The 14,988-nt window shown below is 41.6% G+C and overlaps 1 pseudogene; it reads left to right on the top strand.

Annotated features, from left to right (window-relative positions):
* Positions 1 to 865: 865 nt before the first annotated feature.
* LOC149122211 (BRISC complex subunit Abraxas 2 pseudogene) lies at positions 866 to 2,903 on the top strand (annotated as a pseudogene).
* The last annotated feature ends 12,085 nt before the right edge of the window (positions 2,904 to 14,988 follow it).

The raw sequence follows: 14,988 nt of genomic DNA, 5'->3' as shown, positions 1-14,988 counted from the left end.
GTTTTTGTTTTTTTTTTAATAAAATGATTTTATTATTTCATTTGAGAGGTAGAGTTACAGACACAGGGAGAAACAGAGAGAAAGATCTAGCCACTGGTTTACTTCCAAATAGCCACAACAGATTGAGCTGGGTCAATCTGAAGCCAGGAGCTAGAAGCCTGGAGCTTCACTCTTCTCCCCCACATAGGTGCAGGAGCCCAGGCATTTGGGCCATCTTTGACTGCTTTCCCAGGCCAACGCAGAGGGCTGGATTGGAAGAAGAACAGCTGGACCTTGAACTGGCACTACAGGCAGAGGCTTAGCCCACTATGCCACAGTGCTGGACCCTAAGTTCTCTTAAAATAAGATGCACAGTATTTGAAAGGCAGAGATAGAGAGAGAAGGTTGCAGGGAGAGATAGAGATCTTCCATCTGCTGGTTCATTCCACAAATAGATGCAGTAACAGGGAGATGGGTCATAATGGAGCAGCTGGGACTCAAACCAGTGCTCACATGAGATGCTGCATTACAGGTAGTCGCTTCATTTCTTCTTTCAAAGGAGTTCTCATCTCTAAGTGATTCAGAAAGATGTACCAAAGGACCTTTGAGGTGGTTATGATAAATTATCTCTTTTAGACTTTAAATTCCACAGAGAACAAACAGTATAACTAAATCATAAACCAACACAACCTCATTCCTTGAGAGTGGCCTAACTCAGATGAGATGTGTAATGAATACTGATCTCTGGGTAAGAAGTGATGATCATGTCCATAAAGAAGATTGTCATATAGTTCAGCTGAACAGACAAAGGATAACATGATACTGTTAGTCAATAGGAACACAAAAATGCAATAAGTGATTATTTAAGATTCCTGATATTAAAATAATGCATTCAGAGAATTTCATCACGACAGCCTCCATTTTGGACTACAGCTTCAACACTATACGTTTCTATATCACTAGCAGCAATGTGGGCCATGAAATATTGTTGCTGAGAGAGAGAAGACAAGAAGCAACTTTTAGCATCAGTGACTGGCACATTAGCAAGACAGAACTTCTGCAAATAGTTGAAATCCATAACTAACAGGTTTATTCAAAACTTCATTTTCTGTAACCGTGAAAGTGAAATTAAGAGAAGAGATTTGGGACAGAATTCTTAAAGATACGTGAAAGAAGGTTATTGAGTGGTACATAACTTGGCAAACCCGCAGCAGCAGGTTTTATATAAGGAACAGATCACCCATAAACAGCTCACTCACACCATCAGAGTGCCCAGTCTTGGCTTCCTTCTCTTCAGCTTCATCTTCATTATCAGTAATTTTATTCATGTTTTAGAATTTAGTTCAAATTGAAGGTATAATCAGAGGATATCACTACTCCTAATCTAGGTAATACTAGTGAGCAAAAATACAGTGTCTTCAATGGCAAAGGCTCCCACCTTTCAGTATTATGCCAAACTTATTAAAGAACACGATACTGGCCTTTTTACAATGATGGAGTAATAAAAATCATTAGGGCAATTTATCAGGTTTATAATGCACATCAACAGAAAGTGCTGGCAGGGTGTGCAGGTAAAGAGCACGGTGCACAAATTGTTGAATATTGTCAGGCAGAAGTGAGAAAATTAAGACAAACCATGTTGAGTAAAAATACATAGGAACAAAAAGATCTCAGCAGGCAATGGTAAGCAGAGAAGCACCACATGGAAGTATGGAATCATTGTTTAATCAATGGATACCCTATTCTGGGTTCACAGCTGGGAGGTAGAAATACACTTGGAGATGCAGAGGTCCTTGATCCTCTTCATGATGACTTTTACGCTATCAAGACAGTATTCTTAGTCATTCTCACATGGAAGCAAGGGTCTTTATGCCTTGAACTCAGCTGTGGGCTCTTTCAATTATGCTTCCTCCAGTGCTGGACTTAAGTATCCTGCAAGTGGAGCAGATTTTCTTCCCCAGCAGAGCAGCTGGGGACAACAGTGGGGAATCAGGTGTCAATGATTGGGAAAATGTAATTGACCCTACAGAACCCTCTAGTGGTGGATAGTCACATTCAAATGATTTTGACCCATTATTATTGCCCAATGAGGACCCCAGCAACACTCAGACCTCCCAGAGTTAATTAAACCAAAGAAGCTCTCCAGTTGGCACACTCTCCAGTTAGCACACCTTCTCTCGCTTGTTATTGAGAGAGACGCTTGAGGACTTAATCTAGGAGAGCTTCCTTGTCAGGTGCTTTGACCCTCAAGAGGAGAGTTCTTGCACATGGTAATCATAAGCCTTTCTGCTGTTCCATGTCCTTGGATGCAGTGTGCAAGCTTCATGACACAGAAAAATAAGAAAGGAAGGAAGGAAGGAAGGAGGGAAGGAGGGAAGGAGGGAAGGAGGGAAGGAGAGAAGGAGGAAAGGGGGGAAGGAGGGAAGGAGGAAAGGAGGGAAGGAGGGAAGAAAGGAAGGAGGGAAGGAGGGAAGAAGGGAGGGAAGGAGGGAAGGAGGAAAGGAGGGAAGGAGGAAAGGAGGGAAGGAGGGAAGAAAGGAAGGAGGGAGGGAGGAAAGGAAGAAAGGAAGGAGGGAAGGAAGGAAGGAGAAAGAAAAGAAAATTGCATTCTGGTGCAATTCATGGGTTTACTGTAAATTTAGGTAAAGTGGGGGCCGGTGCTGTGCCATAATCATTAAGCCTCTGCCTGTGGCACTGGTATCCCATACAGGTGCCGGTTCATACCTTGGCTGCTCCACTTCCAATCCAGCTCTGTGCTAATGACCTGGGAAAGCAGTGGAAGACGGTGCAAGTGCTTGGACTCCTATACCCATGTGTGAAGAAGTTCCTGGCTTTGAGTTGTCCAGCTCTGGCCATTGTGTCCATTTGGGGAGTGAACTAGCAAATGGAAGACCTCTCTTGGTCTCTCCCCTTATCTGTCTGTGCCTGCTTGTCAAATAAAAAAGTATTTTAAAAAATTAGACAAAGTGAAATTTATCTGTGTAATTTCTGTTCTATAAGTAAATCAGAAATTAGAGACTAAGCATAATTGGTTTTGAAATTTCCTATATATTAAAAATTTACTTCTTGCAGTATCATGCAGTAAAATTTACTTTTTCAAAGAGGAACAAGTTTAACAAGAGCCTTCAAAGAACTTTCTATGATGAGCCAAATTCACTGTTACCAGAAAAAAAATTTGTAAATTTTATGAAGGCTGATTAGAATAAATCAGATATGCCTTCTCCTAGCCACATGACTTTGTGAGATTAAGAGAGTGTTTTGTTTCAACTTTTTTCTACTGATGAATGCAAGGTGTGCAGCATGTAACAAATCTTCCCAGGCAGATGAATCAGTTAATTCACAGGCTTTTATTGGGTTCCGCTCCTGGGCGAGGTTCCCAGTCCCAACAGAGCAACAGAGCGGGGGCTGGGGAAGTCACGCTTCAGACTGGGGAACCTCGCCTGGGAGCAGAGGTCTCAGAAAGCCTGGACATATGGGACCTCTGACCACTTTCTCTCCCTGCGACAGAAATTCTCAAGGTTATTAGGCCATGCCAGGTGGAGTAGAAGATTAGGCGTTTACTCCATAGGTCCTAGGCCAGTCTCAGTTTCTTCAAGTTCTTTAGCAGGCAGGCCAGGGGGCATTTTGAGTCCCACCCTCAGGATTGGCCAGATACCATGGTCTCCCTGATAGCCCAGATCTACTGAAATTCAGTCAAGGCATCCCCTGTCCCAGGCTTCAGTAGACGGATTAGAGGTCAGTCCTCTATGGGGCCACGCCAGTGGTGGGACATCTCCACAGCCACGGGGAGGCTAAACAGCAGAGAACAGAGCCCATGTGCACATGATTTGGAGGTCTCTGTCCAGACTGAGAGCTAGCCAGAGATCGCAGATACTGGGCCAACCCAGAGGAGGGAGGGAGAGCAAGGGAGGAGTTACAGTTGGTGAGGCATGGTCCGTAGTCCCGGGGCACCAGACAGGTTCAAGGAGCGAGGGGGCCTCAAACACAGAAAGGAGAGGCACAAACCTTCAGCTCCCAGGTTTCGGCACCATCTGCAAGGTGTCTGGTGCATAACAAATCTTCCCAGGCAGACGAATCAATTAATTCACAGGCTTTTATTGGGGTTCTGCTCATAGGCCATACAAAATTATAATTTTAAATATTAGCCTGTGATCTACTTACTGTATTTTGAGTCCCACCTGCAGTTACCTTGGCAGGGCCAGACCAGTGATTTTGCAGGTTTTCTATGGCCTGCATTCCATACATTCCCCACTCCTATAGACCTAAGAGAGCTGAGAGAAGGAATTCAAAGTAGCTTTACTTCCAAGTTTCCTGGGTAAAGCAGTGGCTGGAAATCAACACTAAGAAGGATTAGCTAAGGATCCAAGTTACAGTACAAATGGAAGCTAGAGGAGCACCCAAATTCCCTGAGCCAACAGTCCTCCCATATCAGCCTCCTGGTTAGGAAATTTTACAAAAGCATTTCCATAAATGGTAACAACATTTATTCCTTTTCAATTGACAAAATTACCAGGTGTATTCTGCTTGTTGGCTTCTCAGTCTGTTAGGCTAATTGTTTTATACTTTTATCATTTATGATTATTCAGAATTTCTCTACAGACAAACCCCTCTACCTGCAAAAGTTGAGTGGCCTTTCTCCTGGTCTCAGCTGGGATCAGATTTAAACCACGTCCACCAAACAATCCTCACAAGGGTCCAGAGACCCTCCTCCTTTCCTCTCCTCTATGAAATCCTTTCATTACCTGCTTAATGCCACTCTTAGGATTATTGGTTGCTATTCTCACCCTGACTTGAATACTACAGTGTCTGTTTAAGTGTTTACAGCAGGTGATAATGGAATGAACTGAGGCCTTCAGCAACCAGGCAGTCAACCAGATGCTTCTCCATCCATACATGCCTGTCCCTGTGGAGCCCCAAGATACCCCCAGTGGGCCCCTGTAGACGACATCCCCAGTCAGAAGGAAGTAGCCAGAGAGACTCATCGTTACCCCCTTTCCTATCATCAAAAGGTCACGATGGTAGCTTTGGGATCCACATGGAAGGAAGGCCTATACTTGTGGGAATGGAGAAGTCCCTACCCATACTTCTTGGGAAGAAAAGTCCTTGTCAAGGTCCCCACAGGAGCCTAAAGGTCAACCAATGAGGATCAGACCCACCTCAACCTTTAACCCCATGCCCTGAATCTATAAAAGGAGCCCTCCCAATCTCTGATGAGAGACTTCCGTGGCCCCCGCTCTGTTGCTCTCTTGGGACCGGGGAACCTCACCTGGGAGTGGAACCCCAATAAAAGCCTGTGAATTAATTGATTCATCTGCCTGGGAAGATTTGTTATGCGCCAGACACCTTGCAATGAATATTGTCACTTGAAAGTTTTTTCTTTAAAATTAAATATTAATTAACAGTAATCAATCATCCAAATAAGTACATGATAATATACATTAATTATTTTTTATTCAGCACAGCATAGTGACAAATGTAGAGTAGTAGCACATTTATAGTCTGTTCTGGACTCTTTATTAAAAATAATTGTTTCATTTTTTCTTGAATCTATTCTGCTTCCTTGGTTTCTTTTTTTAAAAATATTTATTTATTTACTTATCTGAAAGTCAGATGTACAGAGGAGGGAAAGGGGGAGATAGGGAAAGAGAGAGAGAGAGATCTTCCACCTGCTGGTTCACTCCCCAAATGACTACCATTGCTGGGATTGGGCCAGGCAAAAATCAGGAGCATGGAAATCCAACTGGTTCTTGATATAGGTGCGATGTGCCCAAGTACTTCAGCAATGTTCTGCTGCTTTCCTAGGCACATTAGTAGTGAACTGGATCAGAACTGGGACTTGAACCTGAGTTCATCTGGGATGCCAGCATTGTGAGCAGCTGCTTAATCCACAAATGCTGGCCCCTGCTCTTGATTCTTAAAGGAAGGACACAGTAATGTCTACCTGAAAACAGATATGTACCAGACTTGAGTTTTACTATGGACAGATTACAGACACTGTAGATTTAGCTGAGTTTATGCTCAAGGGGTATGACTCATTAAATTTCTTTTTTTAAAGATGTATTTTATTTACTTGAAAGACAGAGTTACAGAGAGAGGTAGAGCCAGAGTGAGAGTGAAAGCAAGAGCGAGAGTGAGAGAGAGAGAGCGAGAGAGAGAGAGAGAGAGAGTGAAGATGTCTTCCTTTCCACTGGTTCTCTCACCAGTGACTGCAATGGCCAGAGCTGAGCTGATCTGAGCCAGGAGCCAGGAGCTTCTTCCAGGTGTCCCATATGAGTGCAGGGGCCCAAGGACTTGGGCCATCTTCCACTGCTTTCCCAGGCCATAGCAGAGAGCTGGATCAGAAGAGGAGCAGCCAAGACTCAAACTGGTGCCTATTAGGGATGCCAGTGCTGCAGGCTAGGGCTTTAACCTGTTGCATCATAGCACTGCCCCCATTTAGGTCTTCTAACAAATCCTGGTGTTAGCTTGACTTGTAAATAGAGACAATTAATAAATTGCACAATAACCTTGGTAAATAACAGAGATATCTTTTGTTTATTTAGAAGGAGACTTTTTTAAGTAATTACATAAAGAATATAAGGAGGGGATAGCATTTTTTTTTTTTTTGGACAGGCAGAGTGGACAGTGAGACAGAGTGAAAGGTCTTCCTTTGCCATTGGTTTGCCCCCCAATGGCCACTGCGGCTGATGCACTGTGCTGATCTGAAGCCAGGAGCCAGGTGCTTCTCCTGGTCTCCCATGTGGATGCAGGGTCCAAGGACTTGGGCCATCCTCCACTGCACTCCCGGGCCACAGCAGAGAGCTGGACTGGAAGAGGGGCAACTGGGACAGAACCCGGCTCCCCGGCTGGGACTAGAACCCACAGGTGGAGGACTAGTGCCGCAGGAAGAGGACTAGCTTATTGAGCCATGGCTCCGGCCAAGGAGGGGCTAACATTTAAGCCACCATTTGTGAGAATGAAATCTTATATGGGTGCCAGTTCAAGTTCTGGCTGCTACACTTCTGATCCAGCTCCTTGATGATGGCCTGGGGAAACATCAGAGAATTGGCCAAGTGCTTGGGCTCCTTCATCCGCATGGGAGGCCTGGAAGAAGCTCCTGTCTTTGACCTAACCCAACCCCTGCCTTTGTAGCCATTTAGGGAGTGAACCAGATGATGGAAGATCTCTCTATCTTTCCCTCTTCTCTGTAACTTTGACTTTCAAATAAACAAATAAGTCTTTTATAAAAAGAATATAAATGAAAATCAACTCTTTAGAAATAGGTGATTTTAGGAGCTCATCAATATGGCTAAGGAGGTTATGTCCTATCTGCAATGCTGGCATCTCATATGGGTACCTGTTCAGGTCCTGATGCTCCACTTCCTATCCAGCTCCCAGCCAATGGCCTGGGAAAGTGGCTGAAATGACCCACATGATTGGGTCCCTGCCATCTACATGGAAGACCAGGATGAAGCTTCTTTCTCCTGGCTTTGGTTTTACCCAGCTCTGGCCATTGCAGCCATCTGGGGAGTGAAGCAGCAGATGGAAAGTCTCTTCGACTGTTTCTCCATCCTTGCAAATCTGCCTTTCAAATGAGTACAATGTATCTTTAAAAAGAGAAAAAATAGGTGATTTTATCCAATGTTAAAATGAATTCTTTAATGTGTCTTCAAAGGTATTTTATTCTTCTGTATTGTAGGAAATAGTTGAAAATATTTATACCCATTTTTATAGAGATTTTTAAAATTTATTTGAAAGAATTATAGAGACAGCTATAGAGATAGAGATATAGAGAAATATAGAGAGGGAGAGAGGGAGATAGAGAGAGAGATGAAAGAGCTTCCATTTGTTGGTTTACATCCCAAATGGCCACAATGGCCAGGGCTGGGCTGATCCAAATCCAGAAGCCAGCAGCTCCTTCTGGGTTGCCCACATAGGTGCAGGACCCCAAATACTTGGACCATATGGGACTTGAACTGGTGGCCATATGGAATACCAGCACCATAGTTGCTGGCTTTACCCACTATCTCCACAGTGCTGGCCCTCAATTATTTTAAAAATAATACAAAATAAGTTGCATATTCTACTTACAATCAAATAGATTAATAATAGGTACATTTGTTTTGGGAATCTCTAACATTTTCAATCATTATACCAATTTAAAATCTTAGTACATCAGCTTGAACAGATATGGAGATCCAGGTTGGGTAGATTTTTCTCTTCTGTGGAATTAACATACATATATTCTATAATCCTAATGATTTTTAGTTCTTTAAGCTTTATATAAAAGCACTCAAAATTTCATGGTTATAAAATTAAATGATAATGTGTATTGCCCATGGGCCTTTTGAAATAACTTCTTATAAAGTATAGGGGCTGGCACTGTGGCATAGTGAGTAAAGCCACCGCCTGCAGTGCCAGCACCCCATATGGGCACTGATTTGAGACCCAGCTGCTCCACTTCTGATCCAGCTCTCTGCTGTGGCCTGGGAAAGCAGTGGAAGATGGTCCAAGTCCTTGGGCCACTGCACCCACATGGGAGACCTGGAAGAAGCTCCTGGCTCCTGGGTTCAGATTGGTGCAGCTCTGGTTCATTGTAGCCAATTGGGGAGTGAACCAGTGGATGGAAGACCTCTCTCTCTCTTTCTCTTTCTCTCCTCTTTCAGTATAAATTTGACTTTCAAATAAATGTTTTTTAAAAGAAATATTATATACAATTATTATACATCTGTTATTATATAGTGCCACACTGAAGCACACAGCTTGAGTGAGTGTTGCTTGCTTAAATCCATTTAGAGATAAAGAGTAATGTTCTCATGATACAGGGCTGACTCCTATTCCCTTGCACAGAAAAATAGCAGGAACATACAGGCCATAATCTAATACCCCTGAATAGCAGCAAGTGACAGCAAAATACAGAGTGAAGGAGTCTGGAGAAACTAACTTAGCTTCATTTGATATTCAGGTGAAACTCAGTCCTGTATTAATAATCATTATGAGCTACAATTTCTTGCATGTCATGTTAGTGTGTGAGACTTTTGTAAACTAGTTATGCCCAATGAAAACTGTTAGTAATTAAATATACGGTCTAGATAAATGGTGAGCATGCATCACAATAAGGAGTAAGATTAACTCAATCTTAAAACCATGAAGTTCCCAAAAGAAAAACAATAAAATAAATCAAGAGGCTGGCACTGTGGTGTAGTAGGTAAAGCTGCTGCCTGCAGTGCTGACATCCCACATGGGCACTGGTTCAAGTCCCAGCTGCTCCACTTCCTATCCAGCTCTCTGCTATGGCCTGAGAAAGCAGTAGAAGATGGCCCAAGTCCTTGGGCCCCTGCACTCATGAGGAAGACCTGAAGAAGCTCCTGGCCCCTGGGTTTGGATTGGCACAGCTCCGGCCATTGTGGCCAATTGGGGAATGAACCAGCAGATGGAAGACCTCTCTCTCTCTCTGCCTCTCCTTCTCTCTGTGTAACTCTGACTTTCAAATGGATGGATAAATCTAAAAAAAATACATACTGCCTGTAATAAACACATCTCTGCTACAAAGATACATACAGACTTTGAAAGTTAAAGGATGGAAAATGATATTCCATGATAAAAAAAAGTAAAAAAAGAGAAATATTAGCCATGATAATATCATGCAAAACAGAATTTAAAGCAAAAACTACTAAACAAGACAAATAAAGGCATATTGTATTAATGAAGGGATCAATCCAACAGAAAGATGAAACTATGGTAAATGTATATGTACCCAATGCAAGGTGCATGATTGCTTTTCATTTTTTTATGATTCATTTATTTTTTTTTGAAAAGCAGAGCTACAGAGAGAAAGAGGTCTTTCATTTGTTGGTTCACTCTGCAAATGGCCAGTGGCCAGAGCTGAGCCAATCAGAAGCCAGGAGGCAGAAGCTTCTTCTGGGTCTCCCACATGGATGCAGGGGCTCAAGGACTTTGGCCACCTTCTATTGCTTTCCCAGGCCACAGCAGAGAGCTGGATCAGAAGTGGGACAGTGAGGTCTCAAAGCAGTGCCCATATGGAATGTTAAACCTGCTTTGCCACAGTTCCAGCCCCAGTGCCTGATTATTTAAAGTAAAGGTTAATGGATCTTAACAGAGACATTGACTTCAATCCAATAGTAATGGGTGACAGCAATATCACAGTTTCATCAATACACAGGACAACTAGACAAAAGAAAAATTGAAGAAGACAACTAATCTACACTATGGACCAAAATGACAGAATTGACATATACAGAACATTTCATCCCATAGTTGCAGAATACACATTCTTATCACCAGTGCATGGAACTCCTTCTAGGACAGATCATATGTTAGGCCATAAAGCAAATCTCAGCAAATTAAAAGAAAATGAAATCATACCATGTATCTTTTCTGACCATAATGGAATGATTCTGAAAATTAAGAACATAAGAAACTCTAGAAAGCATGCAAGCACATGGAGTCTGAACAGCCTGCTCCTGAATGAATTGTGGGTCATAGAAGAAATCAAAAAGTAAATTAAAAATTACAGGAAAGAAATGAAAATGACAAAATACATATCAAAACTTACGATATACAGCAAAAGCAATTCTGAGAGTTAAGCTTATAGCAATTAGTGCTTACCTCAAAATTGGAAAAGGATCAAACAAATGATCTAACAATTCATTCAAAACCTAGAAAAACAATAAACCAAATCACAAGTTAGTATGAGAAAAGAAATTCTTTTTTTTTTTTTTTTTTTGACCGGCAAAGTGGATAGTGAGAGAGAGAGAGACAGAGAGAAAGGTCTTCCTTTTGCCGTTGGTTCACCCTCCAATGGCCACCGTGGCCGGCGTGCTGCAGCCAGCGCACCACGCTGATCTGATGGCAGGAGCCAGACACTTCTCCTGGTCTCCCATGGGGTGCAGGGCCCAAGCACTTGGGCCATCCTCCACTGCACTCCCTGGCCACAGCAGAGAGCTGGCCTGGAAGAGGGGCAACCGGGACAGAATCCGGCGCCCTGACCGGGACTAGAACCTGGTGTGCCAGCGCCGCAAGGTGGAGGATTAGCCTAGTGAGCCACGGCGCTGGTGAGAAATTCTTAAAATTAAAGAAGAAATAAAATTGAAACAAAAAAGAAACAAAATATCAGTGAAATGAAGAAAAATTATTTTTGAAAAAATTAAAATTGATACACCACAGGCCTAACTAATTAAAAAAAAAAGAGTGGAGAAGACACATATTAATAAATTCAGAAATAAAAAAGGAAATGTTAGATACTACATAAATAAAATTCATCAGAAATTATGAAAAAAGCTGTATGTGAAAAAATAGGGAAATTTAGAAGAAATGGATTGATTCCTAGATAAGCACAAACTACCAAACATTGATGCATGAAGATGCTGAAAACCTAAACAAAATCATAACCAAGATGGAGACTGAATAAGAAATAAAGACCCTCCACACATAGAAAAAGCCCAGGACTGGATGGTTACATGCTGAGTTCTACCAAACTTTTACAGAAAAATGAATTCCAATTCCTCTCAATCTATTTCAAACAACTGAGATGGAGGAAATTCTCCCACACTGCTTCTATGAGACCAGCATAACCTTAATTCAAAAACCAGAAAAACATACAACAAAGAGAATTATAAACCAGTATCACAGATGAACAAAATATGATTGTTCACTTGGACCAAGTGGTATCCCTGGTATGCAGGAATGGTTCAACATAAGCAAATTAACAAATGTGACACATCACAATAACAAACAGAAGAATGAAAACTGTTTGTTTATTCATTGTGAGAGAGTGTTGTATTTTATCAAATGGTTCCTGCATCTATTGAGATAACCATATCTTTTTTTTTAAGTTATTCTTTTTTTAAGCTTTATTTTATTTATTTGAAAGACAAAGTTTGAGAGAGGTAGAAGAGAGATCTTCCATCTGATGGATCATTCCCCAGATGGCTGCAATGGCCGAAGCTGCACCGATCTGTGGCGCAGCAGGTTAAAGCTCTGACCTGAAGTGCTGGCATCCCATATGAGTGCCAGTTCAAGTCCTGGCTGCTCCACTTCTGATCTGGCTCTCTGCTATGGCCTGGGATAACAGTAGAAATGGCACAAGTCCTTGGGCCCCTGTACCCATATGGGAGACCCAGAAGAAGCTCCTGGCTGTTGGCCAAGAAATGCAAATAAAAACCACAATGAGGTTACACCTTACCAGAGTGAGAATGGCTCTCATACAAAAAAATAGGAAGCAATAACTGTTGGTGAGGATGTAGGGGAAAAGTTCCCTAGTACACTTTTGGTGGGAATGTAAACTAGTGCAACCGTTACTAGAGGCAGTATAGCGATTCCTCTGAAATCTGACAGTATATCTACAATATGACCTAGCCATCCCACACTGTGAATGTACCCAAAAGAAGTTAAATTGGCATATTGAAGCTATCTGTATGCCCATGTTTATTACAGCTCAATTCATAATACCTAAGATATGGAATCAACCCGGATGCCAATCAAGTAATGACTGGATAAAAAATATGGTATCTATGCACTATGGAATACCACTCAGCCACAAAAAAGAATGAAATTCTGTCTTTTGCAATAAAATGGATGCGACTGGAATCCATCATGCTTGGTGAAATAAGTGAGTCTCAAAAAATACAAATATTGTATGTTTCCCTTGATATATGTTACTAATATACAGAGTGTAAAAGATGTAATGTGTAGGAGCAAAATTTGCATTTTGAGATTATTGTTTATAACATTTTCTTTACTCTCAGGGAACAGTGGTTTTCTTCTACTTTCTATTTCTTGAATCCTTCACTTTGTGGAAGGTCAAACATGATTATAACATAAACTGATAGTATGTCTTGTAAAAATTAAAAGTAAAATCATAATGAAAGAAGGAAGAAGGTTGGGAGCCTGAGCAGGAGAGAGGGTAGGGTAGGAAGTATCACTATGTTTCTAAATCTGAATATATGAAACACATGAAATTTGTTCACCTTATATATAAATAAAAAATTAATAAATAAATTAAAGCAATCAAGAGAACAATTCAGTTTCAAAAGCACCAAAGGTAATAAAATACTTAGGAATAAACTTAACCAAGGAAATAAAATACCTAAACATTGAAAACTATAAAAGATTACTGAAATGAATTAAAGATCACACAAATAAATGTATATATATATATATATACTCTGTTCATGGATCATAAAATATATATAATAAATCAATGTTCCTAGTGACCTATAGATTCAAATCATTCTTCATAATATCCCAATAGTTATTTTTAATCAAAAATTTAAAAAACTATACAGAAAATTAATATGGAATGTCAAAGTATTTAAATACCCAAATATTCTTGACCATAAGATCAAAGTTACAGGCCTCACATTCTCTTAATTCAAAAGCAAATGTGATCTAAACAGTGTGATATTTGAACAAAACCAGACATACAGGCACAGATTTGGTCTCAGTTGAGAGTCTGGGTAAGATATCTGCATTGCATACTACAGTGTTTATGTTCAACTCTCACCTCTGGCTTCTGAAACCAGCTGCCTGCCAATGGAAAATATGGGAGGCTGTGGGGATGGAACATGTAACTGGGACCCTGTCACCCACATTGGAGGCCAGGATTTTGTTTCCAGTCCAGACCTGTCATTGCAGACCTATGCAGAGTGAACCAGAAGATAGGGGTTCTAGCTCTCTCTACCTCTCAAATTAAAAAATAAAAATATTAAGTGTAAATATTTAATGTAATACAGAAAATCAAGATTGATAACCTCATCAATAAGAAAAAAATTGACTAAATTCAATTTATGATTAAAACCCTAAATAAACTGTTTACTGAGGCAAATTTCCACCACAGGAAGGGCACCTATGGGAAATTTACAATAAACTCTTATAAAATGGGAATAAGACTGCTACTTTTAACACTTCTATTCAACAGTGTAGTGGATGATTCTACTAAAAAAATGAACAAAGCAAAAGAATAAAACTCCAGATTGCAAACAAAAGAGCAAAGTTGACTTGTAATATTGAACACATAGTCTTGTATGTAACATATATTCTGAGGAAGTCACTAAAATCTGTCGCTCCCCGTCTTCGTGGAGGAGCGACACAGGACCCTGCGCTGTTCTTTCGTCTGCTCGGCCCTCCCCGGGTTTGCTGCTGGTTCTTCCCGGGTTGGCTACTATCCCTTCCACCTCCGTGGAAGGGCAGTTCCCCCTGGCCGCATTCCCCACTTCCGCAGGGGAGCGGCACACCGCCGGCCGGTTCTCTCGGGGGCTGCACGGGTTCCCTTAGATGTTCCCCATAGATGTTCCTGGTGCATGCCGTCTCTCTCCTCCTTTATAGTCCTCCTCCGCCAATCCTAACTCGGCTGCCCACACGCCGAGTACGCTGCTCTCCAATCAGGAGCAAGTCCTACAGTTTATTGGTTGAACTGGAGGCAGCTGTGCGGAAGCTGTTTACTTCTCTCCCAGCGCCACATTGTGGGAGAGCAGATGCATAGAATAAGTCTTAATTCGAGTAACTTAGTCTAGTCTGGATTGCTCCCCACAAAATCCCACTCCAAAAATACAGTAAAATTCAGTATTTTTGCAGAATATAAAGATATAAGTATCAATTATATTTCTGTTTAACAATGATGAACATTCTAAAAATATAATTAACAATAACATTCAAGGTAGCATCAAAGAGTGAAAATACCACAAGTAATTTAAGAAAAAAACACTTGATTTTTAAAAAAAATTATTTGACAGAGTTAGACAGTGAGAGAGAGAGAGACAGAGAAAAGGGCCTTCTTTATGTTGGCTCTGTCCCCAAATGGCTACTATGGCCAGAGCTATGCCGATCCGCATCCAGGAGCCAGGTGCTTCCTCCAGGCCTCCCATGCAGGTGCAGGGCCCAAGCTCTTGGGCCATCCTCCACTGCCTTCCCAGGCCACAGCAGAGAGCTGGACTGGAAGAGGAGCAACTGGGATTAAAACCTGGCACTCATATGGGATGCCAGTGCCACAGGTGGCAGATTAACCAAGTG

This window comes from Oryctolagus cuniculus, chromosome 15 (genome assembly GCF_051225735.1).
Source record: "Oryctolagus cuniculus isolate XC-2025 breed Fujian yellow rabbit chromosome 15, ASM5122573v1, whole genome shotgun sequence".
NCBI lineage: Eukaryota > Metazoa > Chordata > Mammalia > Lagomorpha > Leporidae > Oryctolagus > Oryctolagus cuniculus.
This window is presented reverse-complemented; position numbering and strand designations above follow the sequence as displayed.